The 27,051-nt window shown below is 38.5% G+C and overlaps 1 long non-coding RNA gene across 4 annotated transcripts in view; it reads left to right on the top strand.

Moving 5' to 3' along the window:
• Window positions 1-27,051, top strand: part of LOC141572188 (uncharacterized) — a 148,721-nt gene that overhangs the window by 31,453 nt on the left and 90,217 nt on the right. For all 4 annotated transcript variants that reach the window (XR_016018706.1, XR_012497403.2, XR_012497401.2 and 1 more), the window contains one exon: window positions 16,805-16,867. This is a non-coding gene — a long non-coding RNA (uncharacterized LOC141572188). The remainder of the gene's footprint in view (window positions 1-16,804; window positions 16,868-27,051) is intronic.

Raw genomic sequence — 27,051 nt, 5'->3', positions numbered from 1 at the left:
CTACATCGAATTGCTGCTCTCATTCAATTACAAGTTACCACCAGTGAAACTCTGTTAAAGCCAGGCTACGGCAGAAATGGAAACATTTTGCTGCCAGCACCCACATGCTTGAAAGCAGGGGAACGGCAGCAATGGACTTGGCCCTGACAGGTCAAAAGCCCCCACTGTTGATGGTTGGGCCTGATAGCCCCATGGGGGCAGGTTTGACTCATGATTTGCAAGTGACGCCATGGGTGGTGGCTGAGTGGCCACCGCAAGTGACTGTAGTATATGGAGGTCCCGAAACTGGGTTGATTTTGCGGGGAACCTATGTGCTCTCACTATGGCCTATTATGGGGTCCCCTGTTCTGTTACATGTTGAAACTATGCAAGGGACCCCAAGCACTGCCATAAAGGTCTGGTACCACAAACCGGGAAAGGTGCCAGTGGCAGCGACCCTCCTTTCCCAGGACAAAAAGCTAGCGTGTATCCTCCCAGCTGGAAGGGATTTGCCATTGATGGTTCCTAAGACTACTGTTTCTTTTCGTCCGTAGGTGTCAGTAGGCTAATATGGCACAGGGACCCTTGCAGAAGATGCTTGTCGCATAGATTATGAGGTGAGACCCTGTAGGGGTGGAGTGTGGGGACAGAGCCCCAGAGAGCAGTTTCCAGGCTCTCGGCCTCATGTGGAAAGGTGCTGGCTCGGGTAGTAGATAGCCGTCAGCTGTGGCTGGTTGGCCATCAGCTGTAACCCTTGAGCCATTGGTCACTAATATAACTGCTGTGGCTACGTTGGGGAGTCGAGGAGAGTCGAGGAGGGTCGTCGGTCGGTTGGCAGCAAAGCGGACAGCAGGTCGCACGTCGTGTGAACCCAGCCTCCAGTGAGACTGTAGTGGTATGACTCCCCTACCTATGGCTCAGTGGGTGTTCCTTTTTGGCCTCACCACATCCTGCGTTCTTATGTGGGGAGCGGGAGCAGAGACCCCGCAGGCCGCCCCGTGTGACAGACCTCCTCTGCAGTAAATTGTGCAAATTGATTAGAATGTCCTCTGTGACTACTGTGACTGCTTTTCTTAAGGAAGGATATCTATTGCAGATGAAAAGCTTAATAACCTAAAGGTATATGAGATAGGGGCTCAGCATAATGAAATTTCAAAAAAGTATTTTACCAAAGTGTGGAAAGACCAAGGAAAGTAATATATGACAGGATAGTCTAATGGATCAAATTGTCTTGTAGAGTCCTTTTCACATAGACTCATGTGGTTTGTATGCCTCTCTTAATTCTGTGTTGTTGAAAAATATATTCCTTTCTCTGCAAAATAGATATTTTACTCATCTTTAGAGAAATATTTTTGTGTATCTCTCCATCGAAGCTATGGCCTGATATGTTAAAGAGTCTCTCTTATAAGTCTCTCTCATTGGTAGATTGTACAGTTATATTCCAGCCCATTTTAATTTTTGAAAGGAAAAAAATGTTATAAAGATGGATTATCTTTCAGAGCATTCCTGCTAACAGACCTCAAATCTGGAGGTGGGAACAGTAAAGAGAGGAAATCGCTAGCATTATATTACCCTTCCATTTGTGGTCTAGTGAAGCTCACCCTTAATGATATACAGGCCTTCTGTAAGAAAAATCTATTCACAAGGATCACTGAGGAGCTGACTCTACTCACTCAATTTAGATGTTTTTCCGTTACATACATCAAAGTAACTACATAACTACATTTCCTTCAGGTGTACACTCAAATGCAACAGGTCTAGGTGGAACTTTTCCTCTTTCCCATTAATACTGGTTCTTTTTTTTTTCTTTCTTAGAGCTGTGCTATCTGGATAGGCAGTTACTAGCCTCTTATGGCTGTATAAATTTAAATTTAACTTAAATAAAATAAAAAACTATATTCCTCAGTTACATTAACCATATCTCTCAAATGCTCAATAGTCATGTGTGGCTATAGGCTTCCTTATTGGAAAAGGCAGAACATTTCGATCATTGCAGAAAGTTCTATTGGGCAGAGCTGGTTTAGAGATTCTTTTGGGGAACGGGCACACATGAACTAGATTAGTCAGTATTCAGGCGGAGAATTCACTTCTTCCCTTTAGGTTTCAGTCCATGTTAAATGGATTAATGTAACAATAAATTTTACTATTATCCTATTTTTCTCTTTTAATTGAGATATAATTGACATATAACGCTGTATTAATTTTAGGTTTACAGCGTAATGGTTTGATATATGTATATATTGTGAAATTATTACTATAATATGTTTAGTTAATATCCATCACCTCACAGGGTTAACAATTTTTTTTTCTTGTGATAAGAATTTTAGGGAAGAAGAAAAAGGAAGAAGAGGAGAGGAGGAAGAGAAGGAAGAGGAGGAGAGAGAGAGACAGAGAGACAGAGAGACCTCTTAAGATCTACTGTCTTAGCAACTTTCAAATACACAATACAGTATTTTTTTATTGTTATTAGTTTCAGGTGTACAAAACAATGTAATAAACATTTCACCCCATCACAAAGTGATAACCCCCCTCCCCCAATCTGTTGCCCCTCTGACATTGTATATATCTATTACAATTCCATTTACTCTATTTTCTATGCTGTATTCCATATCCCATGACTATATATATATATATATATATATATATATATATATATATATATATGATATATAATATAATTATATATTGACATACAATATTATTCAGAAAGGCACTACATAATAATAAAGTGATTGATCCAACAAGAGGACATAATCCTAGTAAACATCTATGCACCCAACATAGGAGCTCCTAAATATATAAAACAGATTATGACTGACATAAAGTCAGAGATCGATAGAGTAGCACTATCATAGTAGAGGACTTCAACACCCCGTTGTCACCAATGGATAGATCCTCTAGACAGAAAATCAACACGAAAACAGTGGCCTTAAACGACACTTTAGACCAGTTGGGTTGTATCGATATTTTTAGAGCATTTCACCCCAAAGCAGCAGAATATACATTCTCCTCAAGTGCATATGGAACATTTTCCAAGATAGACCACATGATAGGCCAAAGAACAAATCTCAATAAATTTAAGAAGATTGAAATCATATCAAGCGTCTTCTCTAACCACAGTGCTATGAAACTAGAGATCAATTATAAGAAGAAATCTAGAAAACACACAAATACATGGAGGCTGAATAACATGTTACTAAATAGTGAGTGGGTCAACAATGAGATCAAGCAAGAAATCAAAAGATACCTCGAGACAAACGAAAATGAAAACACATCCCAAAATCTGTGGGATGCAGCAAAGGCAATCCTAAGAGGGAGATTCATAGCAATACAGGCCTACCTAAAGAAACAAGAAAAATCTCAAATCAACAGTCTATCTTTACACCTAAGGGAACTGGAAAAAGAACAACAAAATAAGCCCAAAGAGAGTACAAGGCAGGAAATAATAAAGACCAGAGCAGAAATAATTGAAATAGAGACCAAAAAAAACCCCCCAAAAAAAACAACAAACAAAAAACAACAACAAAAGATCAATGAAACCAAGAGCTGGTTTTTTGAAAAGATAAACAAAATTGGCAAACACTTAGCCAGACTCACCAAGAAAAAGAGAGAGGACCCAAATTAATAAAATCAGAAATGAAAGTGGAAAAATGACAACAGATACCACAGAAATACAGAAAATTTTAAGAAAATACTACAAGCAACTATATGACAACAAATTAGATAATCTGGATGAAATAGATAAATTCCTAGAAGCATACAATCTTTCAAAACTGGATCAAGAATAAACAGAAACTCTGAACAGACCAGTTACTACCAGTGAAATTGAATCAGTAATCAACAAGCTCCCAACAAACAAAAGCCCTGGACCAGATGGCTTCACAGGTGAATTTTACAAAATGTTCAAAAAAGAATTAACACCTATTCTCAAACTATTCCAAAAAATCCAGAAGGAGGGAAGACTCCAAAGCACATTTTACGAGGCCACAATGCTGTATTGTTAACTATAGTCACCATGCTGTACATTACATCCTCAGGATTTGTCTTATAACTAGAAGTTTGTATCTGTTAACCACCTTCATGCATTTCTCCCTACCCCTTATCCCCCACCTCTGGCAAACACCCATCTGTGAGTTCAGTTTTTAGTTTATTTTTTAGATTCCACCTATAAGTGCGATCATATGGTATTTGTCTTTCTCTGTCTGATTTATTTCACTTAACATAATACCCTCAAGGTCCATCCATGTTTTTGCAAATGGCACAGTATCCTTCTTTTTTTATGGCTGAATAACATCTGTGTGTGTGTGTGTGTGTGACATTTTATTTATCCATTCATCTGTTGATGGACACTTAGATTGTTTCCAAGTCTTGTAAATAATGCTGCTCTGAACATGGGGGTGCAGATATCTTTTTGAGACAGTGATTTTAGAAAAATGTTTATTCAGATCCTCTGCCCATTTTTAAATTGGATGGTATGTTTGTTTTCTGTTGAGTATGAATTATTTATATATTTTGGATATTAATCCCTTATCACATACATGTCTTACAAATATTTTGTCCCATTCTATAGGTTGCCTTTTCATTTGGTTGAAAAGTTTCAAAGTTTCCTTTGCTATACAGAGCTTCTTTGTTAGATATAGTCCTACTTGTTTGTTTTTGCTTTTGTTGCCTTTGTTTTTGTTGTCAAATCCAAAAAAATCATTGCCAAGACCAATGTAAAGGAGCTTACTGCTTATGTTTTCTTCTAGGATTTTTATGGTTTCAGGTATTATGTTCAGATCTTTAATACATTATGAGTTGACTTTAGTGTATAAGATAGGTGTGCAGCTTCATTCTTTTGCTTGTGGCTGTCCAGTTTTCCAACACCATTTATTAAGGACACTGTCCTTTTCCCATTGTATGTTCTTGGCTTCTTGTCATAAATTAATTGAACATATATTTGTGTGTTTATTTCTAGGTTCTCTTTTCTGTTCCATTGATCTGTGTGTCTGTTTGTATGTCAAACCATGCTGTTTTAATTACTATAGATTTGTGATACAATTTGAAATTAGGAAGTGTGTTGCCTCCAGCTTTGGTCTTCTGGTTCTTTTCTTTCAGTTGTACAACCTTTATGTCAACCACCAAAGGTCTAAACTTGATTCCTATCTCTCCCTTAACCTCCACATTGAATCAGTATAGAATATTGCTTCTTCTCCTTTTGAAATGCTCCTCAAATATATATCTTCTTTATTATTTTTATTTTAAGATTTTTATTAAAATTGTAGCTAACATATAATATTATATTAGTCTCAGGAGTACACCATAATTATTCAGCAATTATATACCTAAAGATGTGGTCACCATGAGAAGTAAAGCAACCATATGACACTGTACCACACTATCACAATATTATTGACTATATTCCCTATGCTGTATATTACATTCGCATGACTTATTTGTTTTATACCTGGAAATTTTGACCCCTTATTCCCCTTCACTTCCCCCTCTTTTAATTTTTCAATAACAATTGACATTTATATTAGTTTGTATTAATTTCAGGTGTGCAGCATATTGGTTAGACATTTATATGATTTAAGAAGTGATCCCCTGACTGGTCTACAAGGTCGGACAGTTAAATTCACGAACTTTCCACCATGCACTTACACCTTTGTAGTACTCACCTGGCACTATACATATTTATTACCATATAATTGACTATATTCCCTATGCCTTACTTTACATCCCCATGACTATTTTTTAACTACCAATTTGTACTTTTAAATCCTTTCACTTTATCACCCTGCCTCCCCAACCCCTTCCATCTATCTCCGTAATAAATCCAGTACCCATCTGACACTATACATAGTTATTACAATATTATTGACTATATTCCTTATGCTACATCCTGCATCCCCATAACTACTTTTTTAACAACCAATTTGTACTTCTTAATCCCTTCACCTTTTTCACCCACACTCCCAACTCCCTCCCATCTTGCAATCATCAAAATGTTTTCTGTATCTATGAGTTTGTTTCTGTCCACTTTTTTTGTTTATTTTGTTCTTTAGATTCCTTATATAAGTGAAATCACATTCCATCTGTCTTTCTCTGTCTGACACTCCACTCAGCATAGTAACTTTCAGGTCCATCCATGCCACCACAGATGGCAAGAAACCATTCCTTTCCATGGCCATTCAATATTCCATTGCATCTATGTACCACCTCCTCTTTACCCATTCTTCCATCGACAGACACCCAGGCTGCATCCACATTTTGGCTATTGTAAACAATACTGCAATGAACATATGGATGCAGTTGTTCCCTCAAAGTAGAGTTTTGGGTTTCCTCAGATAAATACCCAGAAGTGAGATTACTGGGTCCTTCTTGGTCTCTTGTTATAGCCTTTGTTTTATATTATATTTTGTCAGGTATAAGTATTGCTATCTCAGATTTTTGTTTGTTTCCATTTCCATGAAATACCTTTTTCCATCCCCTTACTTTCCATCTGTGTATGTCTTTCAATCTGAAGTGAGTCTCTTTTAGGCAACATATGTAAGGGTTTTGTTTTCTTATCCATTCAGCTCTCCTATATCTTTTGGTTGGAGCATTTATTCCATGTACATTGAAAGCAATTGATGATTGATATGTAGCTATTGACATTTTATTATTCATAATTTTGATATATATATTTTTTTTGTTTAAAGAAGTCCCTCTAACATTCCTTGTAATAATGGTTTGGTGATGATGAACTTTAGCTTTTTCTTAACTGAGAATCTCTTTATCTGTCCTTCAATTTTAAATGATAGCCTTGCTGGGTAGAGCAGTCTTGTTTGTAGGTCTTTGCTTTTCATCACTTTGAATATTTCCTGCCAATTTCTTCTGGCCTGCAAAGTTTCTGTTGAGCAATCAGCTGACAATCTTATGGGGGCTCTCTTATAAAATACTAGTTCCCTTTCTCTTGCGGCTTTTAGGATTCTCGCTTTGTCTTTAACCTTTGGCATTTTAATTATGATGTGTCTTGGTGTGGACCTGCTTGGGTTCATTTTGTTTGGGACTCTCTGTGCTTCCTGGACTTGTATGTCTATTTCCTTTGCCAGGTTAGAGAAATTTTCAGTCATTATTTATTCAAATAGGTTCTCAATCCCTTGCTTTCTCTCTTCTCCGTCTGGTACCCCTATGATGTGAATGTTGCTATGCTGATGTTGTCCCAGAGGTCTCTTGAACTAGCCTCATTTTTTTAAATTCTTTTTTTTGTTGTTGTTGTTTTGGTTGGGTATTTTCTGCTACCTTATCTTTCAAATTGCTGATTTGATGCTTTGCTTCATCCAATATGCAGGTGATTGCTTCTAGTGCATTCTTCATTTTAGTTATTGTATTCTTCATTTCTGACTGGTCCTTTTTTATGGTTTCTATGTCCTTTTTTTTAATGCTTGATATCTCATTGTTGAAGTTTTCAGTAAGTTCCTTGAACATCCTTATAACCATTTTTTTTAACCTTGTCCCTGATAGGTTGCTTGCCTCCATTTTATTTAGTTCTGTTTCTGGAGTTTTTTCCTGTTCTTTCATTTGGGACATATTTGTTTGTTTCCCCATTTTGGCTGCCTCTCTGTTTGTTTCTATGTCTCTCAGTCTTGTCCTGTTATGTAGCAGGTGCCCTGTGGGGCTCTGACACAGTCTCCTTGGTCACCTGCTTTGGGTGCAGGTGACCAGGAGTGTCCCTTGTGTGGGTTGTGTGTGCCATCCTGTTATAGTTGAGTCTTGATTGCTGTTGGCACATCAGTGGGTGTGACTGACCCTCAGGTTGATTGGCTGTGGGGTTTAGCCACATCCACAACTTATAGTCTGCTGTGTGGGGGGCTTACCCCACTGAGTGGTATTTACCCCAGTGGGCTTTAGTGCCTGTTGAGACTGCCCTTTTTGTGTGTAGCTGGCTTGTAGTGCTAATTGGGTGGTGCTCTGCTGTTGTCTGAAACCCACCTCAAAGTATGCTGTTTCTGCGGCTTCTTGGGATTAGCTCTGGTGCAGGCCCACCCAGGTGACCCACTGCCTGTGAGTGCCTGGGGATTACCTGGTAGGAGCTATAAGCTATCTGCAGTTGTTTGCTGTCTATGCTAAAGTGGAGGCACATAGGAAAGGACACACTGCAAACCGAGGATGGCTACCACCAGTTGCAGGCTTGGAGCAGCTCCGCAAAATGCCAGGACACCCCAAGCCTGCTGCCACCTCTTGGCTGCCTTGAGGTTCAGCCACTGATAAAGCCTCATTTGGTATGCGAGTTGCGTGAGGGTTTCAGGGAGTCACTAGAGTGGGAAGTATAGTGGTTACCAGGTTAATGTAGACTCTGGTTTGGTGCTAATGTTGAGCCTGGAGCTACTCAGCAAAAGTCTCAGAGCAGGCCAGTTGCCATCTGCCTGGGGCCTGCTATACTCCAATAGGTTTCCAAGAAAGAGTGCAATGTGGGCAGGGCTGGCTGATCTCAAGAAAATGCCTCCGGCTTTGTGGGAGTTGGGTTGCGCAGTTCCCAGTGAGTCAGCAGGGTGGAGCAGCAGAGCTCACCAGGCTAATTGGATTCAGATTTGGCTGTAAGTGTAGGGGGTGGGTTCAATGCATTAAAGATGGTGCCCATGTGACGGCTGCAGGGGAAGAGAACTGCACACAGGAAAAATGGTGACTGTCCTTCAGCCCTGCCCCAAAGCCACACACCTGCCCCCCCCCCCCGTATGCCTCTGACGCCTCCCAAGTCACCATCCCTCTGCTAGAGCCCAAGGTGAGTGCCTAGAGGTGACAGAGTCTGTGTGCGGACCATTTAAGAGGCTGTCTGAGTTTCCCACAGCCTTCTCTCCCACCCAGATGATCTGGATCCCCACTGTTTTTCACAGCCAGATGTTGTGGGGGCTCTTCTTCCCGGGACCCATACTCTGGGCTGGGGAGGCCAGTGTGAGGCTGGGGTCTCTTGCTTTTCTGGGGGGAACCAACATGGCTGATATGTCGCTCCCAGTTCTCAACTGCCATATGGAGGTCTGGGGCCAGCCTATTTCTTGTCTTCACCCTTCCTACCAGTCTCGATGTGGCCTCTTTCTAATCACAGTTTTAAAACTTCTATTCAGCCAGACTTCAGATCCTTCTCCAGGTTAATTTTTCTATAATTTAGTTGTAATTTTAATGTGTTCACAGAAGCTAAGAAAGCACAGTGTTTATCTACTCCATCATCTTGTATCTCTCCAAATATGTATCTTCTTCCACCCTACACACACACACACACACACACACACACACACACACACACCTTCCTACTTTAGGCCTTTAACATCTCTTGCTTGGATTCTTATAATTTTATCTCCATTCTCATGTTCCGGCCATTCTACAACTGGCTTAAAATATGACTCTTACAGGTTCCGATCTCAAGAAAATAGACTTTGAGATGCAGAGATTTGTGTGCAGGAGGTTTGTTGGAAAGTACTCGCAGAAACATCTGTGAGGCAGCAAAGGAAACAAGATTGGGCAGATGGAAATGTAAAATTGTGGTACAGTTACAACAGAGGCCTCAACCAACTCCACACGGAGATCTTAAGGGCTGGAACTTCAGCGATATCCACAAATGAAGCAAAGGGCCTGGGGCATTGTAATCCCACAGACCAGTCATTAGATGTGGGATGCCCCAGAGGAAGTAGGCATAACCTGTGTAAGGTGGCTCTTTTCAGCAGAGGGAAAGGCCTGGAGAGCGACACAACTGTAAGTCGTCAGTAGCAAGTATCTTGGCTATTTGCTATGTGTGTCTTGGTCATGAAGAGGATTCTGGGCTGTCCCCCACAGGATTCAATACAACTCACTTCTTGGAATATTCTGAGTAGGGAAGATGTTGAGGAAAATTTACCTTCATTGGCTCATGTTAACTTCTGTCTATTAGCTTTTGTCTGTTCCTGCATATGAGGTGATTTCTGTGCTGTGATCAGGGGTTGAGTAAATTCTCCCTTTGGTTTCATTCTCCCGGGCAGGGGAGACATGAGATGAGGTTGCAATTCCCACTTCTGTCTCACTCCTGGCAGGGGAGATATGAGATGATGTTGCTTTCTGTCTGTTTTGCCCACATCAGCAGATGAAGTGAACAAGTAACTAAATTGTATCAGGATGACGTAACAGGCACATCTGCAGGCCTTGCTGCTCATCCGGATGAACTAGCTCTTCAGCCAGATGGGCAGCATTCATATCATTGACTGCTGGACCCTCACCGGAACTGGCCATTCCTTGAGAGGGGAGGCAGGAACACAAAACTTGGCTCTGGGATGCATCTAAAGAGATATGTAAGACAGACCTCAGGTGGATTGGATATTGATTGATTGCTGTTTCAAGAGATTGCTATTCAGAAAGTTTGCTGTTTCAGGACTGCTCTTCAGGATTGGATTGTTTCAGAGTAAGAGATCAGAACTTGCCTCAATGGACAGTAGAGACTTCTTTTGTTGGTGAATTGTCATCATTCTAGCATCTTTGGGAACTTGTATGCAGCTTGTAGCTTGTAGTATCAGCAGACCTCCTAACTTCCAACAACAACAATGACATCGACGCCAACAGCAGCAGCATCTTGGGAACTAGCAAGCAGCGGTGTGGGAAACTCCTGAGTTTCTCTCAGCTACAGACTTGGCAAGGTTTTGATTTATGACTTTTCCTACCCCCGGTTTGGTGAGCTTTTGGCATCTTCTATAATAGTTACTATCCTATAAAGCTTATTACTGCTTTTGGATACTCCTTACTGATGTTATTTGTGTATTTAGCCAAGTGATTTATTTTTATTTTTATTTTTTATTAAATTTATTGGGGTGACAATTGTTAGTAAAATTACATAGATTTCAGGTGTACAATTCTGTATTACATCATCTATAAATCCCATTGTGTGTTCACCACCCAGAGTCAGTTCTCCTTCCATCACCATATATTCGATCCAACTTACCCTCATCTCCCACCCCCCACCCCCCCGCCCCCGTTACTCTCTGGCAACCACTAAACTATTGTCTGTGTCTATGAGTTTTTGTTTCTCATTTGTTTGTCTTGTTCTTTTGTTGTTTTTGGTTTATATACCACATATCAGTGAAATCACATGGTTCTCTGCTTTCTCTGTCTGACTTGTTTCGCTCAGCATTACTCTCAAGATCCATCCATGTTGTCACAAATGTTCCTATATCATCTTTTCTTACTGCCGAATAGTATTCCATTGTGTATATATACCACAAGTTCTTTATCCATTCATCTATCGAAGGACATTTTGGTTGTTTCCATGTCTTGGCCACCGTAAACAAAGCTGCAATGAACATTGGAGCACACGTGTCTTTATCTCTAAATGTTTTCAGATTTTTTGGGTAGATACCCAGAAGAGGGATTGCTGGGTCATATGGCAATTCTATCCGTAATTCTTTGAGAAACCTCCACACTGCCTTCCATAACGGCTGTACCAGTCTGCATTCCCACCAACAGTGTATGAGGGTTCCTTTTTCTCCACAGCCTCTCCAACATTTGTTATTATTTGTCTTGTTGATGATAGCCATTCTGACTGGGGTGAGGTGATATCTCATTGTGGTTTTGATTTGCATTTCTCTGATGATTAGTGATGTTGAGCATTTTTTCATATGTCTATTTGCCATTTGTGTGTCCTCTTTGGAGAAATGTCTCTTCAAGTCCTCTGCCCATTTTTCAATTGGGTTGTTTGTTTTTTTGTTGTTGAGTTGCAGGAGTTCCTTGTATATTCTGGATACTAGCCCCTTATCGGAGGCACTGTTTGCAAAAATCTTCTCCCATTCAGTTGGTGGCCTCTTTATTTTGTCCATGGTTTCTTTTGCTGTGCAGAAGCTTTTAAGTTTCATACAGTCCCATTTGTTTATTTTAGCTTTTACTTCCATTGCCTTTGGAGTCAAGTTCATAAAATGCTCTTTGAACCCAAGGTCCATAAGTTTAGTACCTATGTTTTCTTCTATGCAGTTTATTGTGTCAGGTCTTATGCTTAAGTCTTTGATCCATTTTGAATTAACTTTGGTACATGGTGACAAATAGCAGTCCAGTTTCATTCTTTTGCACGTGGCTATCCAATTCTCCCAGCACCATTTATTGAAGAGGCTGTCTTTGCTCCATTGTATGTTTTTAGCTTCTTTGTCAAAAATTATCTGTCCATATTTATGTGGTTTTATTTCTGGGTTCTCAATTCTATTCCATTGGTCTATGTGTCTGTTTTTCTGCCAATACCATGCTGTTTTGATTATTGTAGCCCTGTAGTACAAGCCAAAGTCAGGAAGTGTGATACCTCCATTATTGTTCTTTTTCCTTAAGATTGCTTTGGCTATTCGGGGTCTTTTGTAGTTCCAAACAAATCTGATGATTTTTTGTTCTATTTCTTTAAAATATGCCATTGGGATTTTGATGGGGATTGCATTGAATCTGTATATTGCTTTGGGTAATATGGCCATTTTAACTATGTTGATTCTTCCAATCCATGAGCACGGAATGCCTTTCCATTTCTTTGTGTCTTCTTCAATTTCTTTCAAAAATGTCTTATAGTTTTCAGCATATAGGTCTTTCACATCCTTGGTTAAGTTTATTCCTAGGTATTTTATTCTTTTTGTTGCAATTGCAAAAGGAATTGTTTTTTGTATTTCTTTTTCTGAGATTTCATTGTTAGTATATATGAATGCAATGGACTTTTGTATGTTGATTTGTAGCCGGCAACTTTACTGTATTCGTTGATTGTTTCTAATAGCTTTTTGGTGGAGTCTTTAGGGTTTTCTATATATAGCATCATGTCATCTGCAAAGAGTGATAATTTAACTTCTTCATTCCCAATTTGGATGCCTTTTATTTCTTTCTCTTGCCTGATTGCTCTGGCAAGGACTTCCAACACTATGTTGAAAAGCAGAGGTGATAGGGGACATCCCTGTCGTGTTCCTGAATATAGAGCAAAGGGCTTCAGTTTTTCTCCATTAATTATGAGATTAGCAGAGGGTTTGTCATATATGGCCTTTATTATGTTAAGGTATTTTCCTTCTATACCCATTTTATTAAGTGTTTTAATCATAAATGGATGTTGTATCTTGTCAAATGCTTTTTCTGCATCAATTGATATAATCATATGATTTTTGTCCTTTATTTTGTTTATGTGATGTATCACATTGATGGATTTGCGTATGTTGAACCATCCTTGTGCCCCGGGGATGAACCCCACTTGGTCGTGATGAATAATCTTTTTAATGCATTGTTGCATTCGATTTGCTAGAATTTTATTTAGGATTTTTGCATCAGTATTCATTAGAGATATTGGTCTGTAGTTTTCTTTTTTTGTGCTGTCCTTACCAGGTTTTGCTATCAGGGTAATGTTGGCCTCGTAAAATGAGTTAGGGAGTACTGTCTCTTCTTCAATTTTTTGGAAGAGTTTGTGCAGAATTGGTGTTAGATCCTCTTTGAAGGTTTGGTAGAATTCACTAGTGAAGCCATCTGGTCCCGGACTTTTGCTTTTGGGAAGGTTTTGGATGACTGATTCAATTTCGTTACTGGTGATCGGTCTGTTTAGATTTTCCAGTTCTTCATGGTTCAGCCTTGGAAGGCTATATGTTTCTAAGAACTTATCCATTTCTTCTAGGTTGTTGAATTTGGTGGCATATAGTCCTTCATAGTATTCTTGGATGATCCTTTGTATTTCTGTGGTGTCCGTGATAACTTCCCCTTTTACGTTTCTGATTTTGTTAATCAGTGTCTTCTCTCTTTTTATCTTAGTAAGTCTAGCCAAGGGTTTGTCAATTTTGTTAATCTTTTCAAAGAACCAGCTCTTTGTCATATTAATTTTTTCTATTGTCTTTTTGTTCTCTATTTCATTTAGTTCTGCTCTAATTTTTGTTATTTCCTTTCTTCTGCTGACCTTGGGTTTTACTTGTTCTTCTTTTTCTAGTTCTTTAAGGTGGAACATGAGGTTATTTATTTGGGAGTTTTCTTGTTTCTTGAGATAGGCCTGTAATGAGATAAATTTCCCTCTTAAAACTGCTTTCGCTGCATCCCGAAAATTTTGGTAGGATGTATTTTCATTGTCATTTGTTTCTATGTATCTTTTGATCTCTCCTCTAATTTCTTCTTTGACCCAGTCCTTCTTTAAAAGTATTTTGTTTAGTCTCCATGTATTTGTGTTTTTTCCCGCTTTCTTTTTAGAGTTGGTATCCAATTTCAAAGCCTTGTGATCAGAGAATATGCATGGTATGATTTCAATCTTCTTAAATTTGTTGAGACTGATTTTATGTCCCAATATATGGTCTATCCTTGAGAATGTTCCATGTACAGTAGAAAAGAATGTATAGTCTGATGTTTTAGGATGAAGTGCTCTATAAATGTCAATTATGTCCATTTCATCTAATGTGTCATTTAGGGCTACTATTTCGTTATTTATTTTCTGTTTGGATGATCTATCCATAGCTGTCAATGATGTATTTAAGTCCCCTAGTATAATTGTGTTTTGGTCAATTTCTCCCTTTAGTTCTGTTAGTAGTTGCTTGGTGTATTTCGGTGCTCCCTGATTGGGGGCATAAATATTGATGACTGTTATGTCTTCTTGTTGTACAGTCCCCTTCACCATTATGAAATGTCCATCTTTGTCTCTTGTTATCTTTTTCACCTTGAAGTCTGTTTCATCTGATATCATTATGGCTACACCTGATTTTCTCTGGGTACCATTTGCTTGGCATGTCAATTTCCACCCTTTCACTTTGAGTCTATGCTTGTCCTTGTAGCTGAGATGTGTCTCTTGGAGACAGCATATGGTTGGGTTTAGTTTTTTTATCCAATCTGCTACTCTGTGTCTTTTTATTGGTGAGTTCAGTCCATTTACATTTAGGGTGATTATTGATATGTGAGGATTTCCTGTCATTCTATCCTTAGTTTTCTGGTAAGGTTGTGTCTCCATTGTTTCTTTGCCTTTTTGTTGTTGTCTATTATTTCTGTGTGGTGGTATTCTATGATGTTTCCCTCTGTTTCTTTTTTTATTTCAGTATATATTTCAATTCTGGATTTATTTTGAGTGGTTACCCTTAAGTTTATGTAAAAGAAAGTTTGATATTTAGAGTATTCCATTTTCTTCAGCACGCTTACTTTCTCCATTCCCATATTCCGGTTCAGGCCTTTACTCTCCCCCTTTTTGAGTTGTGGTTGCCACAAATTGTCCCTGTTGATGGTGGTCGAATAGCCTCCTTTAGTATTTCTTGTAGTGCAAGTCGTGTATTAGAAAATTCCCTCAGCTTCTGTATGTCTGGAAAGGTCTTTATTCCTCCTTCATGTCTAAAGGATATCTTTGCTGGATATATTATTCTTGGCTCATGGTTTCTCTCTTTCAATAGTTTGAATATTTGGTTCCACTCCCTCCTGGCTTGTAGAGTTTCTGCTGAAAAATCTGATGATAATCTAATGGGCTTTCCTTTGTAAGTTACCGTCTTCTTTTCCCTGGCTGCCTTGAGGATTCTTTCTTTGTCGTTGATTTTAGACAGCTTCAATACAATGTGCCTTGGAGAAGTTCTGTTGGGATTGAGGTAACTAGGTGTTCTATTTGCTTCTTGGATTCGAGGGTCCAGTTCTGTCCACAAATTTGGGAAGTTCTCATCAACAATTTGTTTGAATATATTCTCTGTTCCCTTCTCTCTTTCTTCTCCTTCTGGTATGCCCATTATTCTTATATTGCTCTTTCTGATGGAGTCAGAAAGTTCTTGTAGAGTTCTTTCATTTCTTTTAAGTCTCAAGTCTCTTTCTTCTTCAATTTGTGTCATTTCCAGGTTTCTATCTTCGATATCACTGATTCTTTGCTCCATCTGGTCAACTCTACTACCTAAGCTGGTTATTTCATTCTTAATTTCTTCTATTGAGTTCTTAATCTCCAGAAATTCTCTTTGGTTCTTTTTTAAAATTTCAATCTCTTTCGTAAAATGCTCAATAGTAAACATGTATTGGGATTTTTGATCAATAGTAAACATATGTTGGGATCTCTTAAACTTATAAGTATGTGTACTCCTCTGACATGACATTGTTATCAATGTATATAGTTTAGTCTTAACCACCTTTACTTTCTGTCATTAGTACATTCTATTAATTGCCTTTGTCTTTTGATATTGCATATTGCTAAATAAATTGATTAGATATTGCTAAATAAATTCATTAGCTCCACTCTGCCGTGTGCCTCCCCTTTTCTTTTCCCTGCTCGTCTTTACACTATGCTCCCCTCGATTCATGCAGGAAGTTCATGCCATCTGGGAGAATCTCCTCTAGGACTCTGGTTGATTCTCTTCTTTTCTGGGATATTATAAGAGGAAAGTTAGTAGGATAAAATGCAGCACTTACCACTACAGCTGATGTGAAGGTCATACCTTGTATGTCTTTACTACCCATTGCAGTTTCCCTTCACTCTCACCCCAGCCCTTCTATAGGTATAAGTGGCTTAACTGGTGGCTGAATCAGTCCCTTATACTTGAGGAGTCTAGGCCTCTGGTCACCATGCCCTTCTCAGACCATGTCTGCAGCACTTGTCTATTTGCTATAAAAACTGGTCAGAGGAGAACCAAGAAATGTCCCAGTTGGTTACCTGGGTCTCTAATTGAGTGTATACCGGCCTGGGATGGCACATCATCCTCACAGGGTATCATCTCTATAAGCCCTCAGATACTAGTACTGGCTGAGGCTTTGAATCCCTACCTGCAATTTGTGGCAATTTCAATCAAGATGAATTGCTGCCTTTTTTTTCGGTATGAAGGGAATCCACTATAATAAACAGCTAAGCATGTGGTTTATCTGTTCGAGAGATATTATTGTATTGGTTACTCAGCATTGGTTTTATTGTTTGCAGGTGGGACATTTGGCTGGAGAAGTAGCTGAATCAACCTTGGTTATTAGGAACCCAGCTGAGCCTGTGAGTAGCCTCTATGGCCTCTCTTTATATAAACCAATTATGTCAGCACTTGTTTGGTCAGGGACAAATGTAGGCTTACATCAGATGGGCAGGTCACTTTGTCTGCCTTGTTGTTAAGTGCCTCTTTTGTGGGTAGATGCTCTTTGGTTGACATTAACATGTGATACAAAGATCTTCACATTTTGTGCCCTCTCCCATATATCTCTCCACATACCCTTTTTCCAGACTTGTACACAATCTTCCAAGTTTTCCAGGACACTGATCACTGCCCAGGAGTTTATATTCTTTCCTTGGCTTCCTTCTCTTTCCATATAGAGCGGATGTCCAGCACGCTGCCCACAGATTCCCCCTCACCAGCTCACTATGTTCTCTGTCCTGCTTATGCTCAATTTCAAATGTACCATTTCCACTTTACGATGAATTGATCCTGGGAGAGCCTAATCTTATGAGTTGGTAGTTCTGACAGAATGATGGACTGTTCTGGCCTTATAGCCACTTGTTTCAGAGTCGAATTCTCCGTTGCTTCTGGGAGCCTGTAGCATTTTGAGAGCTCTTTGTTGAATGGTGTACCCTTTCGTGGTGTAGATGGCATGGCCTTACCGCAGAACCCTAAGACCTACTTGTAATTCTTCTGTTGGTGCTTTCCATAAACTCTACATGGTATCTTTCCCCACCAGAGATACCATAGGGTCTGCTGGGTTATATGAGTCACGTGGCCCAAGGGGCATGGCAGTTTACACCACAGCCTGGACCTGCTGCAGAGCATGTCCTTGCTCTGGACCCCACTCAAAGCTGGCAGCCTTGTGTGTCACTGAGTAAATGGTCAGAATAATATTTCCAAGTGCAGAATATGCTGCCTCCAGAAGTCAAAGAAAGATGTGTTGTGTATTTTTTTTTCCTTTTTACATTTGGAGGGACAAGATGCAATAATTTGTCCTCTACTCTGACAGCATATCCCAGGCTCCTCCACTGGTCCCCTAAATATCTTTGAATCTTTATAAGAGTTATCTTCCACCTTTAGAGTGCATATATCTTACCAAGGCCTTCAATGTACCTGCCAATGTTCTTGCTTATCTTGTTCAATTAACATGATTTCATCGATCATCTGACCAGTTTGATATTTTACAGAATGTCTAGATCAAGGGTGTCCAAACTTTTTTCAACGTTTTTCACCAAGGGCCATATGCGGTAAAATACACAAACTGCCAGGCCACTCACTCGAGGTGAAGTACGTATTGCCTCACCTGGTTTATTTAAGTAAACTAAATATATTTTTGGAATTTGCTGCGGGCCAATAAAAAATGGATCGCAGACCACAGTTGGCCCATGGGCCGCAGTTTGGACACCCTTGGTCTAGATGGTCTAGGTGCCTTTGGATTATATTAAGACAAAGAGCAGGATAGTTAACATGCCTTGGGCAAGACTGTAACTTTATACTGATGTCTGTCCCTCATGAATGTAAATTGTTTCTAGTCCTCCTTCCAAATAGAGTTAAAAAATCTATTCCTTAGATTAGTAGCCTCATACCAAGTACTAAGGCCATGTTATTTATGTTTAGTCAGATCTGGCATAGCAGCTGCAATTGGGCCTACTGTTTGGTTAATTTTTCCCTAGCCCACTTCCATTCTGTAGGATCCATCTGGTTTTTATAGGACCCAGACTGATGAATTAAGTGGGGATACAATGTTGACCTCCATTTTTGTATCCTTTAGGTCTTTAAAGTTGACAAACTTCTTTTTTATTCCTCCCAGAATGCAATTTTATTTTCTTGCTTGGCTTATAAGGGAGAGTTTCAGAGTCTTCCACTTGGCCTTCCCCAATTTGATATTTCTTGTTCCACAGGCCAAAGAACAATATTGAGGAAATGACCAGATGGGTTCATGGATCAAGTGACTACCTTCTGAGTCAAATCTGGGTCAGGATTCTATTTATTACCTGGCTCCTATAAGTCCTACTCTAAAAAATAAAGTAAGGATGGATAATTGGGCTTTTAGCTTCCTGATTATCCACTCATGATTTTTTTTTTTTAATTGAAAAAGTTTTAAATACCCTTGTTGGCTGTCTATTCATCTTGCCTTTAGTCTTGCCATGTTCTGTTAATTTAGTGGTTCTCAACTTGTGATTTCAAACCAGCAGCATCAGTATCACCAGAGAACCTATTTGCAATGCAATTTACCAAGACCCAGCTCAGAACTACTGAATCAGACATTTGGAGGGTGAAGTCCAGCAAGTTGTTTTAAAAAACCCTCCGGGTGATTCTTATGCAAGCTCAAGTTTGAGAATAGTTGTATTAACCATTGCCTTAGCTCTCTTTGGGTCAGGCCTCTCTGGCAGCTACCTTCACCTTGCTCCTCATTACCATAATTGCACCTACTTTGCTTCCGATAGTTAAGTTCAACCACAAGGCTCTACTATTTCAGGCTCACCATTGTTACCAGGGAGCCATGCTCTGTAATAGCATCTCTTATAGTCAGGTCAGGCCTACAGAGGGCTGCCACCAATAAGCTCTGCAGTGGTGCTGCTGCCCCTGTCATCAGCTCATTGGTAAATGGTGTATCCTTGAGACCCTTCCATGAAACATCATTTGGTAAGTTTTCTGTCCTTGTATAATATACCTACCTAAGTCTGCCCATTTCCCTGAGAGTTGTGATCCCTTTTTCTTCTGTCTTCCACAGCAGTTCTGGCATTTCTCCTTCACTTATTGAGGGCCATTGCTTTTTCTAAGCTTCCAAGTACATCTTATCAGTGTGTGTGTTGACACTATCTCCCAAGCAGGTCCTGACCTTGGTGTATCAGACTTGCTAAGGTTTAAAGTTGAGAATTCAACTTCCTCTGAAGCTCCGCTCCTCTGAGACTTAGTTTGTTTCTGTCCCTGGGGGGACAGAACTAGGAGAGCAGTTTCCAGACTCTTGACCTCACGTGGAAAGATGCTGGCTCGGGTAGTAGATGCCCATCAGCTGTGACTAGTTGGCCATCAGCTGTTACCGGTTAGCCATTAGCCACTAATATAACTGCTGTGGATACGCTGGCACAGGGGTTGGTTGGTTGGCCGAGAATGGCGGATTGCAGCTAGCAAGTGCGGTTAGCAAGCCTAGATGGCGGATTGCAGATCGTGTTGATCCTACTTCCTGTGTCTTGCCGGGCCGCCATCAAGACTGGTGTCATGCAGGGTGTCATGCGGGACACAGCTCCCGCTCCCTACATAAGAACGCAGGACATGGTGAGGCCAAAATGGAACACCCACGGAACCCATAGATAGGGGAGACATACCACTATATTCTTGCTGGTGGCTGGGTTGGAGACACAGGAAGCAGGAGCCACATGATCCGTAATCCGCCGTCCACTACTCTGCCAACCAACCTCACTTGCTAACTGCAATCCACTGTGCTAACTGCAATCTGCCCTTGCCAGCCACCATTTGCTGCTAGCGTAGCTATGACAGTTATATTAGTGGCCAGTGTCTCACTGGTTACAGCTGACGGCCAACTAGCCACAGCTGATGGCCATCCAATTACAGTTGATGGCCATATACTACCTGAGCCAACACCTTTCCACGTGAGGTCAAGAGCCTGGAAACTGCACTCCTGGCTCTGTCCCCACAAGGGTGCAGGAAGACTCCTTGTTGGAGTACTACCGGATGTTTGCTTTTGTGTCTCGACCAGTCGCCATCAAGAATATAGTGGTATGACTCCCCTGTCTATGGCTCTGTTGTAGTTCCTTTTTGGTCTCACCATATCCTGCATTCTTGTGCGGGAAGCAGGAGCTGAGACCCTATATGACAGTCCTCCAGCCACAGGAGAGGAGATTCTTGATAACACCACAAGGAGAGTTTCTGTCTGTCACACTTAGCCTTTAATCAGTGATTAGTCACCACGAGCTTCAGCCATCCAATTCCACATAGTCCTTATAATTATTACTTCCCCTATTCTTTCAAATACCTGAATTTGTACCCACTAGTGTAGTCCCTTGCATTAGCATTCCATCCCAATATACTATTGGTGAAAGTTTTAATAACTGTACTTTTGCTGCATACCTGGGGCTATCCATAATCCCACCTAACACAAGTGGATATATGCTTACATTTCTTTGGTTAAATACATAGGAATGGAATTTCTGCATTGCGTAGTAAGTGTTTATCTAACTTTACAAGAAACTGCCAAACTAGTATCCAAATTAGCCGTACCATTTTACAATACTACCAGCAACATATGAGGATTCTCATTGTTTAACATCCTCATTTTTTGTCATTAAAAAAATTAGTTATTCTAGAGGATGTGCAAATCATATTGGGTTTAATTTGAATTTTTCTGATAATTAATGATGTTGAACATCATCTCATGTGCTTTTTGGCCATCTGTATTAGTCAGCATTCTCTAGAGAAACAGAAAAAATAGATATCTGTATCTGTATCTCCTACTTATCCTATATATCTTTGCATATATGTAGTATGATCAAACAATATGGTGATGTTTAAATAAAAAATATTTATTACAGTAAAAGACACATTGCCATAATCTCCCTCAAAATACTCCCCCTCGCTTCAAACACACTTATCCCATCATTCTTGCCACTTTCTGAAGCAGTTCTGGAAGTCCTCTGTCGTGAGTGTCTTTAGTTGTGCTGTCGTGGTTGCGTCCATGGCCTGAATCATTTTGACTTTGGGGAAGAGCCAGAAGTCGCATGGTGCCGGATCTGGCGAATAAGGTGGATAAGGACACACCATAATGTTTTTATTTGAAAGAAATTGCCATATACCAGAAGCAATGTCGGGGGGTGATTTAGGGCACACTTTAAAACACACCTTCTCTCAACCATAGCTCACACCCAACTAACTACACTGAACAAGTTGAAACTTGTCAAACGCTGTTACTAAGGTTTGATACACTGCTTCCCATATTGAAGATCCCTGTCTTTCTGTTGGATGGCACTTTGCAGCAACATTCACCATATTTTGTGATCAGAGGCTCGTGTCACACATCGCTTCTGGTATGGCAGTTTCTGTCAAATACAAACATTACGGTGTGTCCTTATCCACCTTATTCATATCTGTCACCGTGTGACTTTTGGCTCTTCCCCAAAGTCAAAGTGACCAGGAAATGTAAACGTTTTGAATCTATTTAGAACATTGAGGCAGCCACGGCAGAGCAACTAAAGACACTCAGGAAAGTGGACTTCCAGAACTGCTTCAGAAAGTGGTAAGAACAATGGGATAAGTGTGTTTGAAGCAAAGGGGAGTATTTTGAGGGGGATTAATGGCAATGTGTCTTTTACTGTAATAATTGTTTTTTAAATTTAAACATTCACCATAGGTTTTGATCACACCTCAGATACACACACACACACACACACACACACACACACACACACTCACTCACTCACACACACACAGATTTATTATAAGGAACTGGCTCATGCAATTATGGAGACTGACAAAGCCCAAGAACTACAGGGTGAGTTAGACCAGTTGGGGACCCAGGAGAACTGATGATGTAATTCCAATCTGAAGGTCAGCAGGGTCAAGACGCAAGAAGAACCAATGTTTCAGTTTTAGTCTGAAGGCAGTATATAGGTGATGTCCTGGCTCACAGGTAATTGTGCAAGAATTGTCTTTTACTCAAGAGAGGGTCAGCCCTTCAACTGATTGAATAAGGTCCACCCACATTAGGGAGGGCAATCTTCTTTTCTCAGTTTATAGATTTAAATGTTCATCTCATTCAAAAACACCCTCACAGAAATACCCAGAATTTGACCAAATGTTGGGCATCTCATGGCCTAGTCAAGTTCACACATAAAATTAACCATCACACCCTTTATATATCTTTTTATTTTTCTGGTTTGGATTTTAATAATTTTTTTTTTTTTTTTTTAAGTTTTAGGTGTACAAAACAACATAATAGTTAGATGTTTACACCCCTCAGAAAGTGATAACTCCCTCAAGTCTGCTATCCCTCTGACACCATACATAGCTATTACAGTACCATTAACTATATTCCCCATGCTTTACATCCCATTGCTATATATCTATATCTATATCTATATCTATATCTATATCTAGATATAGATATAGATATAGATATAGATATAGATATACCGGGGGTGCCAAAAAATGTACTCATTTTGACTTGTATTCATCTTTTGTTATCAGTATATATTGAGTATTGGAATTTTAATTAGTTTTTTCCTTTCTTAAAATGAGTATACATTTTTTGGCACTATATATATATATGTATTGATATATATACATATGTAGATATCTATATATCTATATATCTATATGTCTATCTCTCTATATGTGTATCTCTCTCTCTCTCTATATATATATATATACATATATATTTGACATTCAATGTTATTTTATATTAGTTTCAGGTGTACAGTGCAAGATATATCTTCTTTTGTGAAGTGGCATCTATTTAAATTTTCTTGCATATTTTAAAATTGATTTGTTCCTGTTCTTTTCTTATCTGGATACAAGTCCTTCACACACACACACACATACACACTTTTCAAGTGAAGTCTATGGCTTCTTTAAAAATTATTTACTGATGTTTTTTACAGCAAAAGTTTTTAATTTTCCATGAAGTTATTTTTTAAAAAATGTTTTATAATAGTGCTTTTGCATTCTGTCTAAGAACGCTGTCTACATCAAGGTTGCAAAAATAATCTCCAATGTTTTCTTTTACAAGCTTTGTAGTTTGAGCTTTTAAGTTTAGCTGTATGATCTATCTCAAATTAATTTTGTGTATGGTTTAAGGTAGAGGAGGTGAGGTTGTGAAATTTTTAATATGTGGTTATCCAATTATGTCAAAGACTTTCCCCATTTATTGCATTAGTACATTTGTTAAGAATTGACTGATAGTATATATGTGGGCCTATTTCTGGATTCATTAATTGGTTACGTTTTTTATCTTGATGCTAAGAGGATGCTATCCTGATTACTGTGCTTTTGTAGTAAATTTTGAAAACCTGTACATAAGCCTGCAAATTTTGTTGATTTTTAAGATTGCTTTGGCTAAGTCCTTGTATTTCCATAAAAGTTTAGAATTAGCTTCTCATTTTCTAAAAAAAAAAAAAAAAAAAAAAGCAAGCCTGCTCGGATTTGAATTCAGATGGCATTGAATTTACAGATCAATTAAAGATAGAAGGATTAATACTAGAATTGATCTTTTAATAATCTCGTCTTTCAATCCATAACCATGGCATATCTTGACCTTCATTTAGATTCTATTTAATTTTTCTCAGAACGTTTTTATAGTTTTTATTCTATAGGTCTCTCACATATGTTGTTATATTTTATCTCTAAACATTTTATGTTTTATGCTATTGTAAATGGTATAATTTTTAATTTCTTTGAAATTGATTGTTAATATCTAGAAATTATATTAGATTTTTTTGTTTTTTATGTTTTAATATTGTATACTGGGACTTTGCTAAACCTATTTATTAGTTCTGGTAGGTATTTATAAATTTCTTTTGATTGTCTAGATATTCAGTCATCTGTGAATTAAGATAGTTATAATCCTTCATTTCCAACATTTAAAAATTTTTATTAATAATTTTTAATTTTCCAATTAGAGTTGACATACAATATTATATTAGTTTCAGGTATACACCATAGTGATTAGACATTTATATAACTTATGAAGTAATCATCCCGATAAATCTAATAACCATTTGACACCATACATAATTATTACACTATTAATGACTATACCAGGGATGTCAAAAATGTATATATTTTAAGAGATTTTTTTTTTATGTATTACTTTTTGAAGTTGAATTGAATTACCATAGCAATGTGTAGTATGACGTTTGCTCAAAAGATGGTGTTAATCAAATGAATGCTAGAGTCATTCATTGTATGACAATTTTAATACAGTTTTTTTTTCCTTTCTTAAAATGTGTATATATATTTTTGGCACTCTCTGTATTCCCAATGCTACATCTCTGTGACTATTTTATAACTACCAATTTGTACTTCTTCATTCCTTCCCCTTTTTCTCCTATTCCCCAAACTACCCTGCCATCTGACAACCATCAAATATTTTCTGTATCTATGAGTTTGTTTCTGTTTTGTTTGTTCATTTATTTTGTTTTTTAGATTCCACATTAAGTGAAATCATATGATATTTGTCTTTCTCTGTCTGATTTATTTCATTTAGCATAATACCCCTTACATTTATCCATGTTGTTGCAGATGGCAAGATTTCATTTTCTTTTTCAGTGACTAATATTCTGTTGTATATATATATCTTTTTTTTTTTAAGAACATTCATCTATTGATGGACACCTAGGTTGCTTCCATATCTTGCCTATTCTAAATAATTTTACAATGAACATAGGGATGCACATGTCTTTTTGATTTAGTGTTTTGGGTTTCTTTGGATAAATATCCAAGTCCTTCTAGATCCTTCTTTGTCTCTTGTTATAGGCTTTGTTTTAAAGACTATTTTGCCTGGTATAAATATTGCTACCCAGCCTTTTTTGTTGTTGTTTCCATTTTCATTAAATTTTTTTCACCCCTTTATTCTCAGTCTGTGTGTGTCTTTTGATCTGAGGTGAGTCTCTTGTAGGCAGCATATATAAGGGTCTTGTTTTCTTATCCATTCAGCCACCCTATGTCTTTTGATGGGAATATTTAATTCATTTACATTGAAAGCAATTATTGATAGATATGAAGTCTGGCAATTAAGTTTGTGAACTCATCCTAGAAAAAGTGCTACATACCTCATTGCTTCATTACGGTCACCTTCGAAGTACTCCCCTTGTGAAAGCTATGCACAGTGCCTACTCCACCCTTCAAAACAATTTTGGAACTCTTTTTCTGGAATGGCCATCAGAGCTATCGTTGTATTTTCTTTGATGTCCTGAATGTCATCAAAATGTCTTCCTTTTAATATTTCCTTTATCTTCGGGTAAAGAAAGAAGTCATTGGGGGCCAGATCAGGTATTCACTTGCGGGAGGATGTTCCAATACAGTTATTTGTTTACTGGCTAAAAACTCCCTCACAGACAGTGCCATGTGAGCTGGTGCATTACCATGATCCAAGAGCCAGGAATTGTTGGCAAAAAATTCAGGTCGTCTAACTTTTTTATGCAACCAAACTTTCAACACTACTAAATAGTAAACTTAACTGTTTGTCCAGTTGGTGCAAATTCATGATGAATAATTGCTCTGATATCAAAAAAAAAAAAAAAAAAAAAAAAAAAAAAGAGGTTAGTAACATCTTTGCAACAAGTTCATGAACTTAATTGTTCAACCTCGTATGTAGTTATTGCCTTTTTTATTCTTCATATTTTTTTAATCTTAAAGAAGTCCCTTTAACATTCCTCATAATGTTGGTTTGGTGGTGATGAACTCCTTTAGCTTTTTCTTGTATGCGAAGCTCTTTATTTGCCTTCGATTCTAAAGGATAGCCTTGCTAGGTAGAGTAATCTTGGTTGTAGGTCCATCACTTTGAGTATTTCATGCCAGTCTCTTATAGTCTTCAAAGTTTCTGTTGAGAAATCAACTAACAATCTTATGGGAGCTCCCTTGAAGGTCACTAGCTGCTTTTCTCTTGCTGCTTTTAGGATTTTTTCTTTGTCTTTAAACTTTGGCATTTTAATTAAGATATGTCTTGGTTTGGGCCTGTTTGGGTTCATCTTGTTTGGGACTCTCTGCACTTCCTGAACTTGTATATTTCCTTTGCAAGGTTAGGGAGGTTTCTGTCATTACTTTTTCAAATAGGTTTTCAATTCCTTGCTCTCTCTTCTTCTTCTGGTACCCCTATAATGTGAATGTTATTATGCTTGGTGTTGTCCTAGACACCCCTTAAACTATCCTCATTTTTTTGGATTCTTTTTTCTGTTTTACTGTTCTGATTGGGTGTTTTCTGCTACATTATCTTCTAAATCACTGATTCGATCCTCTGCTTCATCTAATCTACTGTTGATTCCCTCTAATGTATTCTTCATTTGAGTTATTTTATTCTTGATTTCTGACAGGTTCTTTTTATGTTTTCTATCTCCATTTTTATGTCTCCTGTCTCTTTGTTGAAGTTCTCCCTGAGATCTCTGAGCATGCTTACAACCAATGTTTTGCTCTGCATCTGGTAGATTGCTTATCCCATTTTCTTAATTCTTTTTCTGGAGCTTTATTCTTTCATTTAGGATATGTTTCTTTTTCTCCTAATTTTGGCTGC

The sequence above is a fragment of the Rhinolophus sinicus genome, chromosome 14 (genome assembly GCF_057876585.1).
Source record: "Rhinolophus sinicus isolate RSI-liver-muscle chromosome 14, RSI-T2T, whole genome shotgun sequence".
In the NCBI taxonomy this organism is placed as follows: Eukaryota; Metazoa; Chordata; class Mammalia; order Chiroptera; family Rhinolophidae; genus Rhinolophus; species Rhinolophus sinicus.
Note: the sequence above shows the minus strand (reverse complement) of the source record. Positions and strands in the feature narration are given on the sequence as shown.